The sequence below is a fragment of the Pleurodeles waltl genome, chromosome 3_1 (genome assembly GCF_031143425.1).
Source record: "Pleurodeles waltl isolate 20211129_DDA chromosome 3_1, aPleWal1.hap1.20221129, whole genome shotgun sequence".
NCBI classification, from domain to species: Eukaryota; Metazoa; Chordata; class Amphibia; order Caudata; family Salamandridae; genus Pleurodeles; species Pleurodeles waltl.
The window spans coordinates 299,697,188-299,712,263 of record NC_090440.1 but is presented as its reverse complement, the minus strand read 5'-3'; positions in this window follow the sequence as shown (position 1 = coordinate 299,712,263).

Genomic DNA, 15,076 nt, shown 5'->3' with positions numbered 1-15,076 from the left:
TGCTAAATAGACTTTGTGATACACAGGACATGTGCTCTCTCAGAATCTACCCCATTCTTGGGGCTCAGTAACCCCGACCACTAGCTATTCTCATGACGAAAAGTGATCTGACATCTGGACACCAGGGAAAGAAGACTCCTTTTCCTGTTTCGCTTCCCCCACCTACATCCCTCCAAAGATCTGGATGCCCACCGGAGAGTAGGAAGCCAATATTGGAGCGCATAAGTGACAAACCGAAGATTTAACCACTCTGATCGGGGACTGTGGCATCCCCCGGGGGCACCCGGCAGGAGACATGATGTTGGCCCCCTGAGCTGGAGAGCAGCCCAACACATAGCCACAACAGGTCCTGCATTCCATCTTCGGGAAGGAAAATAAATGCCAAGGCACCCCAGACAAATAACATCTAAAAATATATGCAACCGCCCCCAGCGGACATCTAGCTATGGGGGAGATTCAGTAAACCAGCATGGAGCCACAATCAGGGGGAGGCCAGTCTCTGATGGACCTCATGATAACAATTCAAGCGTCCAGTGAAGAACTGGCACCCAAGATTGATTCCATCTCCACAAATGTAAATCTTCTGAGGGCAGACCTGTGCAAAGTAGCAAATCGAGTGACCAACACAGAATGGGATGTCAATACCTTATAACAGGAGACACTGTGATTCGACTGCAAAACTGGCAATGCACCTGGACAACCAGATGGAATATTTTGAGGAGAGGTCTTGATGAAACAATTTACACTTCATGGGGTTTCTGGAGAGGGTGGAGGCGGAGTCTACTGAATTGTATCTAGAAGATTGGATCACAACTGTATTGCTCCCAAAACGATGATCAAAGTTGTTTACAATTGAGTGGGTGCATAGGGTACTTCCCCACCCCCGAAACCTGGGGCACCACCTCAAGCAATGATCGCCTGTCTCTTCAATTTTTGTGACATAGATGTTATCCTGCAGAGTGACAGTATGAGGGCCCCTTCATTTTTGAAGGCCATGCTTTCTCTATCTACCCAGACTACATGCAAAGGGTCCAGGAACAGAGGAGAATCTTTGTATCAATCAAGGCATGGTTGCAACACCTAAACATGAAATATAGTCTTATGTTCCTGGCAAAATTGAAGGTTCAGTATGAAGGGAAAGCTCTGTTCTTCTCTTCTGTGGAAGACACTAGTACTTGGCTTACTCCAGGGGCAGTAAAACCATGCTGTACCCGTTACAAAGAAGTAGCAGTATATTGAAGTGGACAGTGACATGCAGGGGTTCCTGGGTGCCCCGTCTTTAGACCCTCTGAGCATGGGGCCAGCTTGACCTTAGTGGGACATGAACTGAGCTAGAGAGTCTTGCAAAGCATTGTTGGTTATTATGGTTAACTTTCCCACTGCATGGGATATCTTGAACTTCTCATCTTCTTAACCAATATGTAATATGCTGTCAGGAGTGCTGCAAATTAGATGCTGGAGACGTGGGGATGAGGCTCGAGTTCCTGGGGCCTCGCAAACCTTCCAGTCGATCACACCTCTTGTGGAGCACAAGTTGCACAAGAGACCAAGGGCCTGATTATGACCCTGGCGGACGGCGGAGGCCGTCCGCCAAGGTACCGCCGCTGAATGACCGCACCGCGGTCAAAAGACCGCGGCGGCCATTTAGACATTTCCTCTGGGCCGGCGGGCGCTCTCCAAAAGAGCGCCCGCTGGCCCAGAGGAAATGCCCCTGCAACGAGGACGCCGGCTCAGAATTGAGCCGGCGGAGTTGCAGGGGTGCGACGGGTGCAGTTGCACCCGTCGCGTATTTCAGTGTCTGCTTAGCAGACACTGAAATACTTTGCGGGGCCCTCTTACGGGGGCCCCTGCCGTGCCCATGCCATTGGCATGGGCACGGCAGGGGCCCCCAGGGGCCCCGCGGCACCCCCTACCGCCATCCTGTTCCTGGCGGGCGAACCGCCAGGAACAGGATGGCGGTAGGGGGTGTCAGAATCCCCCATGGCGGCGCAGTAAGCTGCGCCGCCATGGGGGATTCTAAGGGCAGCGGTAAACCGGCGGGAGACCGCCGGTTTGCCTCTTCTGACCGCGGCCGAACCGCCGCGGTCAGAATGCCCTGCGGGGCACCGCCGGCCTGTCGGCGGTGCTCCCGCCGAAGACCGCCGGGGGTCAGAATGACCCCCCAAGTGAGCATATTTGTTCAGTTGTTGGTTCTTTCCTATTGAAGTACATGAATTAAACCTTAACTTACTGCAACACTCTGACGTGGCAGGCACCTCTTTCAGAAACTTTTCATGTTACACCCCAGTGACATGTACTTACAGCCATCTGGATGATTGTTTTGTATCCATTGAATTAGCACTGGGGGTGACTGATATTTATTTTTTTCCTAGGTACCTATCTGACCACTCATCACACTTGCTGAGTTTTGGGGAACAGATGGGTCACCCAGTGATACCTCTGTGACACCTCAGAGCATGGACCCTGGCGATTCCCCATTTGTTATGTTATGTTACATGGATTTATATAGCGCAAATCTACCAAAGCGGCCTCTCAGCACTCAAAGCTTTAGATCAGTAACATCACAGAATCACACGTTGAAAGTTAAGTCTTAAATAACCACGGCTTCAGGGCCTTCCGAAAGGATAATTCCTGGTTTATTGCTCGCATACTAATAGGTAGAGAGTTCCACAATTGAGCTCCTTGATATGATAGAGATTTTCCACCCCATCTGGCTTACTTCACTTTAGGAATCAATGCCAGATATGCCGAGGAGGATCTAAGTGACCTAGTAGTAGAGTAAAAGGATGCTAATTAACTCAAAATCTCTGGGCCCTCTGTGCATATGGCATAGTGCTTTAAATTGTATTCTTTTAGCTACAGGAAGCCATTGTAGGGAAGAAACTCCAGCTTTTATAGATTCATGCCTGGGGACATTCAGTAGCAGACGTGCTGAAGCATTTTGTACTCTCTGTAGTCTTTTGATCACATAATTAGGTGAACCAATAAACACGGCATTCCCATAATCAATTCTAGAGCCAATCATTTCTTGCTAAATTATTCTTTTAGCTGTAAACGGTAAAATGGAAAAGACTCTCCTTAGCATCCAAAGGAGGCCAAAAGAGTTAGAGGCAATTCTATTGGCATGGTGGGCCATAGAAAGATGAGGGTCTAACCAGACCCCAAGACTTTTTATAAGTTCTTTAGGAGGAGGTAGAGAACTCATGCCATCAATCCGTACAGGAATCGAGCTGGGCTTTGTTGTTTGCCCAAAGAACATCACCTCCGTTTTATTATCATTCAGTTTTAATTTACTGGTTGTCATCCAGGCGGATACAGCTTGAAGGCAGGGACCCAGCGCTGCTTCTATGGTACAGGATTCCTGTGAGAGAGATACAATTAGTTAAGTATCATCTGCATACGTTACCACGTTTAGCCCAAAAGGGTGCACTATTTCTGCAAGTGGCAGCATATAAATATTAAATAAGGTAGGGCTAAGAGAAGATCCCAGTGGGGCTCCGCATTTGCTTATGATCCGGTTGGAAAGATAGGATTTGTCTAATACTTGCAACGATCTGTCTTTGATAAAAGATTTCACCCAGTCTAAGACTGGCCCTGAAATTCCAATCTCTTGGATCCTCTCCAACAGTATATTCAGATCCCCTGTATCAAAGGCGGCACTGAGATCCAATAAAATGATGGCTGTTTCCCTCCCCTTATCTAATTGTTTTTTTGCTTCTTCAGTCACAGCGATCAATGCAGTGTCAGTGCCATGTAGTGGTCTGAAACCCATCTGAGTGGGATGGAGGATCTTATTATCTTCAATAAAAGAAGACAATTGAGAATGGACATACTTTTCAGCTATCTTAGATATGATTGGTAGCAATGAAAGGGGTCTGGAATTGCTAAAAAGTCCAGGATCCACATTAGGTTTCTTCAGAAGTGGTTTTATGATAGCATGCTTCCATTGCTCTGGCACTACACTGGAGGCTATTGAAGAATTATTAAGCTCCGTGATCACAGGAACCATTACAGGCACCCCTAACCATAGAACTTTTGGGGGTGCTGGATCCAGGGGGGGGAACCTGATTTAATAGCTGCAAGATGTATTTTCACAAAATCTTCCTGTATAAAGGGAAGGTCTGCCAGGATCACTGAAGCCGTCAACTTTTGTTTAAAATCATTCTGTATCGAATTCAACACACTAGGAAAGGTCGAGTAAATATCTAAGACTTTTTGTTGGAAATATGACACAAAATTATTGACATGATCAGAGGAAGTGTCCACCAATCCCGTGTCCTCTCGAGACTGAGTTATCTCATTGAGGACACGAAAAATCTCTTTAGGTGAGCACGCTGCCTGTTCGATTCTCAAGGTGTAGTATCTGGATTGGGCAGATTTAATTTCATTATGATAGAGCCGAATCGCTTTCTTGTATTCTAGTTTTAAAGTTTTATCAGGTGACTTTCTCCACCTCCTTTCACATTTCCTGCACTCTCCTTTAAGTTGGAGCAGATGCAAAGTACACCAGGGGGAGTTCCGCATCAGATGACCTTTTCCTGTGGCGGAAAGAGGTAAGAGTGCATTTAAGCTGCCAGAAATCCAATTGTTAAAATATTTTGACATGTCTGTGGTATTAGTTTTCTCAGTTGGCTTACTCTTTTCCATTGTATTAATCCACACATCTGCCTTAAGCTTATGCCAGCGTCTGGAAGGTGGGGGAATATTCATGTTCGGTTTCCTATATTTAAACCTGGTAAATTCCATCCTTTTCAGATAATGGTCAGACCGTGCCAAAGGATAGGATACCAGAGGTATTAATTCCTTAACATTTGAGAAGACCAAATTGATCATATGGCCCTTGTTATGTGTTGGGCCTTTAATCAATTGCACTAGATCAAGGGCATTCATGTCTGCAGTCAACAATTTGGCTATTAAACTATCTAACACTTCTGCATGAATGTTAAAATCACCTAGTAACAAAAAGTTGGATTTGGTATGAACCATTTCCGAAATATTATCTGCCAAAGAATGCAGAAAGTTTTCTGTAGGGCCAGGGGGACGATAGACCAGAACACCCAATAAGGAAGATTGGGTATTCAAATTAATGGAAAAGTACATACTTTCACATCCTATAATCTGTAGTGGGTGTGTATTAACAGAGAAAGTGTTCCTATAAATTAGTCCGATACCCCCGCCTCTGGTGTTAGCTCTATCAAGTCTACTTATACGGTATTCACTGGGTAGTGCCAGTGAAATATCCAGTGCAGATCCTTCATTTAACCATGTTTCAGTCAGGAAGAGAATCATAGGTTTAGTCTGTTCTAATAGTAAATGTATATCATGTTTATGTGCCACTAAAGAGCGACAATTAACTAGAAATATTAGATTTTCATTGACATCTAAGGCTGTAGAATTATTTAACAACGGCTGTGCAGACCATTGACAGCTTGCGCAATGATATTTGTTGCTCCTGGGATCTATTGAATTAACACAAATATTCTGTGTAACATTCTTTAGTGCTTCCGAATCCTACTTAATTCTTACTTTCGTTGTAGTGTTCTGATCAGCAGATCTAGGCTCTGGGCTCGTTCTGGTGTGGACAGGTGCAGACGGGCTTGCCTTTGGCGCGCCCGCTGCACACGTCCTCTGCGCGTCACCATCATCGGGGCTAAAAATAGCCTGTGTCCTCACGCAGCTGCACAGAGCTGCACCGCTAACCAACCCAAAATGGCGGTCTTAACCGTGCTTATCTAGAGGAGGAAAAATGGTGTCCAAAAAGCTAAGTTCGAAACATGCCCACACCTCGGCCTCTGAACACGGACCAAGTGTGGGATGATTAAAAAGAGTCCTGACCAATTTAAATAGCACAGAAAAATGACAGGCCTAAGCTGAGGATAAGTGTCAATATGCGTTGTGCCAATAAAATGTTCTTTGACAATAAAATACATACTAATAAACTACTAAAACTATTAAAATTATTTTACATTTTCTCTGGATATATGTTACTATATATGAGCAGAAAGGAAGCAGCCAACAACTAAACTAACCGCTTCCGTAGCAAAAACAATTCAGTTCGCACTGACTCATTACTTCACAGATAATTGGTGTTTGGCCACCAACAGGGCCTCGAATCGGAGGCCGTGAAGGTTGTCTTGCGTGTAAACTGCCTTACTACAGTCTTAGTCCCAGATCCAGTTGGATCGGGATATTCACATTCACAAGAAGAAACTGAGCTAATTGGAGACACCACTCCCATTTGACCCCCAAGTCTTTGCGCCCTGGTGGCCGGAGTGTACTGTTACTGGAAGACTGATGTTGCCTTGAGAAGCACCAGTATATGGCATATAGACAGCGTCTTCATACAGAAGGGGACTAGACAAGGCATTACTAGCCGGATTGATCTAATGGGTATCTCCTGACCACACAATATTGTCATTATATACTGTGAGAAACTGGGGCTGATTGCAGAGGCCCCATAACTTTTTGCCCCCATTTTCCACTTTATGCTGGTGTTTTCCTGACTCTGATGGTGCCCTGGGTACTGCTAACCAGTCCCAGGGCCTGTGCTCTGTGTAAAATGGATATGCAAATTAGGCTAATTATAATTGGCTAAGTTAACCTACCTATAAGTCCCTAGTATATGGTAGGGCATGTAGGTTTAGGGACCACAGCATAGGTGGTGCACACCTAGGTGCATTGCTGAGGTGCCCAGTGTCATTTTAAAAGCAAGCCTGCCTTGCTGGCTGCTTTTAAATTAAAGTTAAATGCAAATTCGACTTTGGAATTAAAGGTACTTCCAAAGTCTTAAACTACCTTATTTTTACATATAAGTCACCCCTAAGGTGTGCCCTATGTGCCCCTAGGGCTGGGTGCCATGTAACTATAAGCAGGGACTTTATAAAAATAGATTTATAAGCCCTGGTGAGGTAAAAACAGCCAAATTCGTTTTTCCCTCATTGAAGTAAATGGCCTTCATAGGCTAGAATGGGCAGACTTTATTTTAAATTTTAAAGTCTCCTTAAATGTTACATACCAAGAATTTGGTATCAAATTGATTGTTATAATAAATCCCACAACTTCCAGTTGTTGGATTTAATATAACTAGTGCAGGTAAAAAGTTTAGACTTTACCTAAAAAGTTGCCAATTTCAGCTCTGCATTGTTTTTGCTGCTGTGCTCTGATTGGCCAGCCTGCAGCAGCTTCTGCCAGGCTACTTTAATTAGGTGTGAAGTGGCCTGACTTCACACAAAGGAATGTGCTTGGGGGAGAGAATCTCCCCTCAGCAGATGGTGAGGCAGGAAGGGGGAGGGCTGCCAAACTGGTCTTCAAAGGCAGAGAAGGACATCTGGAGCACCCAGCAACACCCCCACATCCTGCAACCCCAGACAATTAGGTGCCCCCTTGATTAGATTAGGAGAGGGCAGGAGAGGGGTGTGTTTATGATTTTTAGCCACACCAGTGGGTGGGCTCAGCCAGATCTCTCCTCCAAAAATCAGATTCATCCATTTTGAATTTTTAGAGACTGTTGCCTTCTGGGATGGATTTTTGCCACACTTCCCAGGAAGTGGTCATCACAGGGGGACGACCCTGTCCCTGATTGGAGAACCAGGGCCCCCCTGCTTTTCACCCAGGAGCAAGGATAAAACTGGCAGACCTGCACCCACGCCTCAGATCCCCACCAAATTTCAAGAAGAAAGAACTACAAGGAGAAGAAGGACTGCCCTGCTGGACCCCTGGCCTGCACCTGGAACCTGCACTCAGAAAGACTGCGCCAGCTGCACACTTGGGCTTCACCACAAGAAGGACTTTGCCTGGCTTCCACTGGTTCAAGGAGGGACTCCCTGTTTGCTACAGGTGAAAAATTGCTAACCAGAGTCCCCTGCACCAACTCCTGAAAAAGTGACCAGCTGACCACTGTCCAGTGGCCAAAAAGGAGTTTGCGCCAGGTGCATTCTGGGAGTTGAAGTCCGCACTTCCCAAGGACCATCACAGAACTTCTGGACCCTTGGGGTGAGCTGTGGACCCCAAAAGAACCTTAAAAGAACATCTGGGTGAAGCCCCAGAAGTTTGGAAAAGATTGGAGAAATTTTGGAAAAAAGCTCCATAAAGTGACCGACCCGACGCGGAAATTCTAGCCGGCTTGCCTCAACCGCGACCCGGCCTGACTTCGTGGTTCGTCCCGGTAAAGAAAAACATCCAAAAAAGAGACTAAGTCCGAACGTAAAAAGTTGACCGGGACCTTCCAGCCATTGTATCCGAGAAGGGCTCCACGGACGTCGGATCAAGATCCAGGTTTACCCCGGTCGAAGGATTTTCATCTCGAAAAAACGACTAAGTCCGAAGGTAAAAATCACCACCGAGGAAACCGACTTCGCGTATCCGGACAAGGGCTCCAGGAGGTCGGATCCAACTGGCAGGTTCGTCCCGGTGAAGAAAAACTTCAAAATAAAGACTAAGTCAGAAGGTAACTTTTTAACCGAGGCCTCCCGCGACCTGTAGCCGAGCAGGGCTCCATCGCGGTCGGCCTGAAAGTTTGACTTTGCCCCGGTCCTGGTGCAACCAGATGACCCGATTGGCGCTTTTTGTTTCTAAGCGCTAGAAAATAATAATACTTTAAAAATTCATATCTCCGGTTCCCCTGAACCGATTTTAATCGTTTTTGTGTCATTTTAAAGATAAAAATATAAGCTATTTTTATAAATTGGTTTTGGATTTTTAAACTGTTTCCTGTGTTTTATTTAATTACTGTTTTGTGATATTTGAATGCTTTACACTTTGTCTCCTAAGTTAAGCCTTGACGCTCGATGCCAAGCTACCAAGGGTAGAGCTGGGATTAATTTACTGAGACCTAACTGTACTTTTGTGGAGGTTTGTGGCTTGTTGCTAGGTGTAGGTACCTACCTGCCCTACCAATAACCCATTTTCCAACATAATTGGAAGCAGCGACGGGATCCTGTACTTGTGTTCAATATCACGTTACAGTTTTAGATAAAACAAATTAAAAATCCTTTAAATTGTCCTAGTGCAAAAATTGTTTTTAATTTTTTTTTTTTTTTTTTTTAATTAATTTGGATTAATTTCAATTATTGAATTTTTGTAATTTTTCTAAATTCTTGTTACCAATTTTTGCAAAAAGTTTTTGTTGACACAAAACTAGGGAACCATGGAGCTTGATCTGGCTAGCCTACCCACACTGACAGTAGTCCAGCTTAGGGGGTTGTGTATTGAGAGGGGGTTGCCTGCAACCCCTGATCTCAGGAAGCAAATCCTGATTAAATCCCTGACAGCATGGGCTGAGGCACAAGAGGTAGAGACAGAGGAAGCTCCAGAGGAGGAAGAAAAAGAGGAAGATGCTAACTCTAACCACTCAGGGGAGGGAAGGCATCAGACTCCAAGTGAGGAAGAGGAGGAACGGTCCTCACTGGATACAGTCACTAGGGGCAGACCCAAAGCTAGTGGTAGGAAGAGGGTCCTTTCAGGAGGAGAGAACCCATCCATCAGGGAAAGAGAGCTGGAAGCCCAGCTAGCCTACATAGCTTTGGAAGCAGAGAAGCTGGCCCTAGAAAAGAAAAAGTGGGCATACAAAGAAAAAAGAGATGGAAGCAGCGATAAAGAAGCTGAGGTGTCCATGGGTGGGGGAGTTTGCCCCAGATTACCCAAGGGGGTGGTCCCTGCTTATGTAGAGGGGGATGACATAGATAAGTGGCTGGAGGCCTTTGAGAGGGCACTCCAAATGAGAAGGGTTAGGCCTCAATACTGGGGTTCCCTTTTGTGGGAGTTGGTCCCCAACTCAGGGAGGGATAGGCTTCTGACCTTAAGGGGGGAGGAGGCAGATTCATACCCTAGTATGAAAAGGTGCTTAGCCAAGAAGTTTGGTCTGACCCCAGAGCAATATAGAATGAAGTTCAGGGACACCCAGAAGGTCAGTACCCAGTCTTGGGTTGACTTTGTGGACATTTCACTAAAGGCACTAGAGGGCTGGATTATTGGTAACAAAGTAGATACTTATGAGGGGTTATACAATCTGATCATGAGAGAGCACATCTTGACCAATTGTACCCAAGAAAGGTTACGCCAGCATCTAGTGGACTCTAAGCAGACCAACCCTAGAGAACTAGGGGAGGCAGCTGATGAGTGGTTGAGAACCAGGGTGGTTGTCAAGTCCCAGGGGGGAGACTCCAAGAAGGGGGGGGCAGGTCCCCAAAAACCTAAGGAGGGAGGTGGTAAGCTCACCACAGAGACTCCCTCTGTACCCCAGAGCCCTAAGAAGGAGGAGAGTAAATCCCACTCCCACTCTGACAATCAGAGACAGGGAGACCCAGGGTTAAAAAAGCTCTTGGACAGTAGGGCTTGCTTTGACTGTCAGCTGACAGGTCACTTCAGAGGAGATGCAGCCTGTCCAAAGAAGGTGGTTAGCACTGGGCTGTCCAGTGTAGCCATAGAGGAGGATTCCTCAGATGATGAAGTCCTCCTAGCATTTAGCTGGGAGACAGGACCAGATGGTAAGCTGGTGATCCCTGAGGGTGGGAGTAGGCACTTCCACCACATTCAAGTGAATGGGATCCCTACCACTGGCCTGAGAGACACCTGTGCCAGTCACACTATAGTGAGTGACCGGTTGGTGACCCCAGACATGTATGTCCCAGGAAAGACAAAGAAAGTCAGGATAGCCACAGGGGAGGTCACCTCCAAACCTGTAGCCATAGTGCCCCTAGAGAGGGAGGGTATCCTTGACTGGATTAGGGTGGTAGTCAGTGCTGACCTTCCCCTAGATTGTATCCTGGGCAATGACCTCCCAGAGGTGAGTCTGGTCCCAGATGGGGCGGTCGCCCAGGGCGCCCCCCCAAACCAAAGTCCTGGGGAGTCAGTCCCTACAGTTAGGAGACAGGGGTCCCCAAGAAAAGGAAAGAAGAAAAGGAAGGGTAGGCCACTCTTAAAGAGAGTTCCAGGGAGCCAAGGGCCTTCTGCCCCAGTAGGGGGGGAGCCCAGAGTTGGCACTGGTGAGGCCTCACCTGACCCCAAGGAAGTCCTGAGTAGTCAGGCAGCTGTCCAGATGCAAGGTGTTGCCCCTGCACTGACAGAAGGGAGAGTGGAAGGAGGGTGTCTGCCACAGGAGGTGGTAGCCCCCCACTCTAGACAGCAAGAGGGGTGCCAGGACCCCAAAGATGCCCCAAAGCAGCTCAGCCACCTGTCAGTGGAGAGCTTAGGGTGTGGTTCTGGGTACTGACAGCTGTCAGTAGCCTCTGCTGGGTGCTAGCCTTCCTGGCAGCACTGTACTTGGCCTGGGAGGCAAACCCCAAGGCCAATAGCAAAGTAGGCCCCCTGACCCTGTTGGTCATGGTGGGGTTGCTCAAGTGTTGGGTGACCTCTTTGGGTAAGCTAGGTGTTGCCCTAGCAAAGTTTGGAGTAGGGGAGGTGGGCACCTCACTACCCAAGTTGGCAGAGAGAGAGGAGGAAGACCCCCCTAGAGGGAAGTTTCAGTTTGACTTGGGTCCTTTTACTGTTGGGATGGCTTCACTACCCAGAGGGAGTGACCCTGACAGGAGGATATAAGGCAGAGTAGGCCCTGCAAAGGGACAGCCAGTTTTCTTCACTGTCTTCCTCGCCTAACAAGCCAGGAAGACTCTCCCAGGGTTGGGCTGAGTCTCCTGGGCGTGTGGGCTGGGGGGGGGGGTTGTGTGAGAAACTGGGGCTGATTGCAGAGGCCCCATAACTTTTTGCCCCCATTTTCCACTTTATGCTGGTGTTTTCCTGACTCTGATGGTGCCCTGGGTACTGCTAACCAGTCCCAGGGCCTGTGCTCTGTGTAAAATGGATATGCAAATTAGGCTAATTATAATTGGCTAAGTTAACCTACCTATAAGTCCCTAGTATATGGTAGGGCATGTAGGTTTAGGGACCACAGCATAGGTGGTGCACACCTAGGTGCATTGCTGAGGTGCCCAGTGTCATTTTAAAAGCAAGCCTGCCTTGCTGGCTGCTTTTAAATTAAAGTTATATGCAAATTCGACTTTGGAATTAAAGGTACTTCCAAAGTCTTAAACTACCTTATTTTTACATATAAGTCACCCCTAAGGTGTGCCCTATGTGCCCCTAGGGCTGGGTGCCATGTAGCTATAAGCAGGGACTTTATAAAAATAGATTTATAAGCCCTGGTGAGGTAAAAACAGCCAAATTCGTTTTTCCCTCATTGAAGTAAATGGCCTTCATAGGCTAGAATGGGCAGACTTTATTTTAAATTTTAAAGTCTCCTTAAATGTTACATACCAAGAATTTGGTATCAAATTGATTGTTATAATAAATCCCACAACTTCCAGTTGTTGGATTTAATATAACTAGTGCAGGTAAAAAGTTTAGACTTTACCTAAAAAGTTGCCAATTTCAGCTCTGCATTGTTTTTGCTGCTGTGCTCTGATTGGCCAGCCTGCAGCAGCTTCTGCCAGGCTACTTTAATGAGGTGTGAAGTGGCCTGACTTCACACAAAGGAATGTGCTTGGGGGAGAGAATCTCCCCTCAGCAGATGGTGAGGCAGGAAGGGGGAGGGCTGCCAAACTGGTCTTCAAAGGCAGAGAAGGACATCTGGAGCACCCAGCAACTCCCCCACATCCTGCAACCCCAGACAATTAGGTGCCCCCTTGATTAGATTAGGAGAGGGCAGGAGAGGGGTGTGTTTATGATTTTTAGCCACACCAGTGGGTGGGCTCAGCCAGATCTCTCCTCCAAAAATCAGATTCATCCATTTTGGATTTTTAGAGACTGTTGCCTTCTGGGATGGATTTTTGCCCCACTTCCCAGGAAGTGGTCATCACAGGGGGACGACCCTGTCCCTGATTGGAGAACCAGGGCCCCCCTGCTTTTCACCCAGGAGCAAGGATAAAACTGGCAGACCTGCACCCACGCCTCAGATCCCCACCAAATTTCAAGAAGAAAGAACAACAAGGAGAAGAAGGACTGCCCTGCTGGACCCCTGGCCTGCACCTGGAACCTGCACTCAGAAAGACTGCACCAGCTGCACACTTGGGCTTCACCACAAGAAGGACTTTGCCTGGCTTCCACTGGTTCAAGGAGGGACTCCCTGTTTGCTACAGGTGAAAAATTGCTAACCAGAGTCCCCTGCACCAACTCCTGAAAAAGTGACCAGCTGACCACTGTCCAGTGGCCAAAAAGGAGTTTGCGCCAGGTGCATTCTGGGAGTTGAAGTCCGCACTTCCCAAGGACCATCACAGAACTTCTGGACCCTTGGGGTGAGCTGTGGACCCCAAAAGAACCTTAAAAGAACATCTGGGTGAAGCCCCAGAAGTTTGGAAAAGATTGGAGAAATTTTGGAAAAAAGCTCCATAAAGTGACCGACCCGACGCGGAAATTCTAGCCGGCTTGCCTCAACCGCGACCCGGCCTGACTTCGTGGTTCGTCCCGGTAAAGAAAAACATCCAAAAAAGAGACTAAGTCCGAACGTAAAAAGTTGACCGGGACCTTCCAGCCATCGTATCCGAGAAGGGCTCCACGGACGTCGGATCAAGATCCAGGTTTACCCCGGTCGAAGGATTTTCATCTCGAAAAAACGACTAAGTCCGAAGGTAAAAATCACCACCGAGGAAACCGACTTCGCGTATCCGGACAAGGGCTCCAGGAGGTCGGATCCAACTGGCAGGTTCGTCCCGGTGAAGAAAAACTTCAAAATAAAGACTAAGTCAGAAGGTAACTTTTTAACCGAGGCCTCCCGCGACCTGTAGCCGAGCAGGGCTCCATCGCGGTCGGCCTGAAAGTTTGACTTTGCCCCGGTCCTGGTGCAACCAGATGACCCGATTGGCGCTTTTTGTTTCTAAGCGCTAGAAAATAATAATACTTTAAAAATTCATATCTCCGGTTCCCCTGAACCGATTTTAATCGTTTTTGTGTCATTTTAAAGATAAAAATATAAGCTATTTTCATAAATTGGTTTTGGATTTTTAAACTGTTTCCTGTGTTTTATTTAATTACTGTTTTGTGATATTTGAATGCTTTACACTTTGTCTCCTAAGTTAAGCCTTGACGCTCGATGCCAAGCTACCAAGGGTAGAGCTGGGATTAATTTACTGAGACCTAACTGTACTTTTGTGGAGGTTTGTGGCTTGTTGCTAGGTGTAGGTACCTACCTGCCCTACCGATAACCCATTTTCCAACACATACACACAATATTGTCATTACGTACAGACAAAGGTGACCTGTACACAGGGAGATCAATAAAGTGTTCTGCTCCCACCTCCATGCGGTCTACACTGATCGACCACCCTCACTGACAGAGGCGGTCAGAATTTCTGTTGAAAGTACAGCTTCCCCAACTGGATATGAAGTCCAAAGATGCACTAGGTGCCCCACTCTCCTGGTGGCAATTGGAAGCCAAAAAACAACAAAACAGGATTCTATCACAAATATGCAGATGTGCTGGTGAAAAAGCTACTGGACATCTATAAAGAGGCACTACAGCTCTGCACCTTGCCGTCCTACATCCGTGAGGCTGTAGTGGTCATGATTCCAAAACCAAGCAAAGACGTTGGCCTCGGCCTATAGACTAATTTCCCTACTAAATATGAAAATCCTTAGTAGTGCCCTGGCGGCTCGCCTGCTTCCCTGGATGTACACTTTGATACAGCTGGACCAGTTGGGTTTTATCCCAAGATGGAACACATTGAATAATCTGAGGTGGGTGGCCCACGTCTACCACCCCCCCAACTGATGATTATGCCCTGCGCTCCTAGATATTGAGCAGTCATTTGATTCTTTAAATTGCAACACCTGTGGCGCATGCTTTACAAGATTAGTCTGCGACCTGATTTCATCTGATGGGTCCGTTTACTTTATTTGGACTCGTATACCTGTGTACGTTCAGAGGGAGTGGTCTCCAAACCATTTCAGCTGAGCAGGAGTACCAGGCAGGGTTGCACCCTATCGCTGCTCCTGTTTGCCCTAGCCATGGAGCTGTTGGCTGTAACCCTAAGATGAGCAAGGGGCCCATGGGGCATTATGTTAGGGGAGACCACCCATGTGGTCTTCCTTTATGCAGATGAAGTCTTAGTAATCCTAGTATATCTACGGTAGCTGACATACTCTGTGC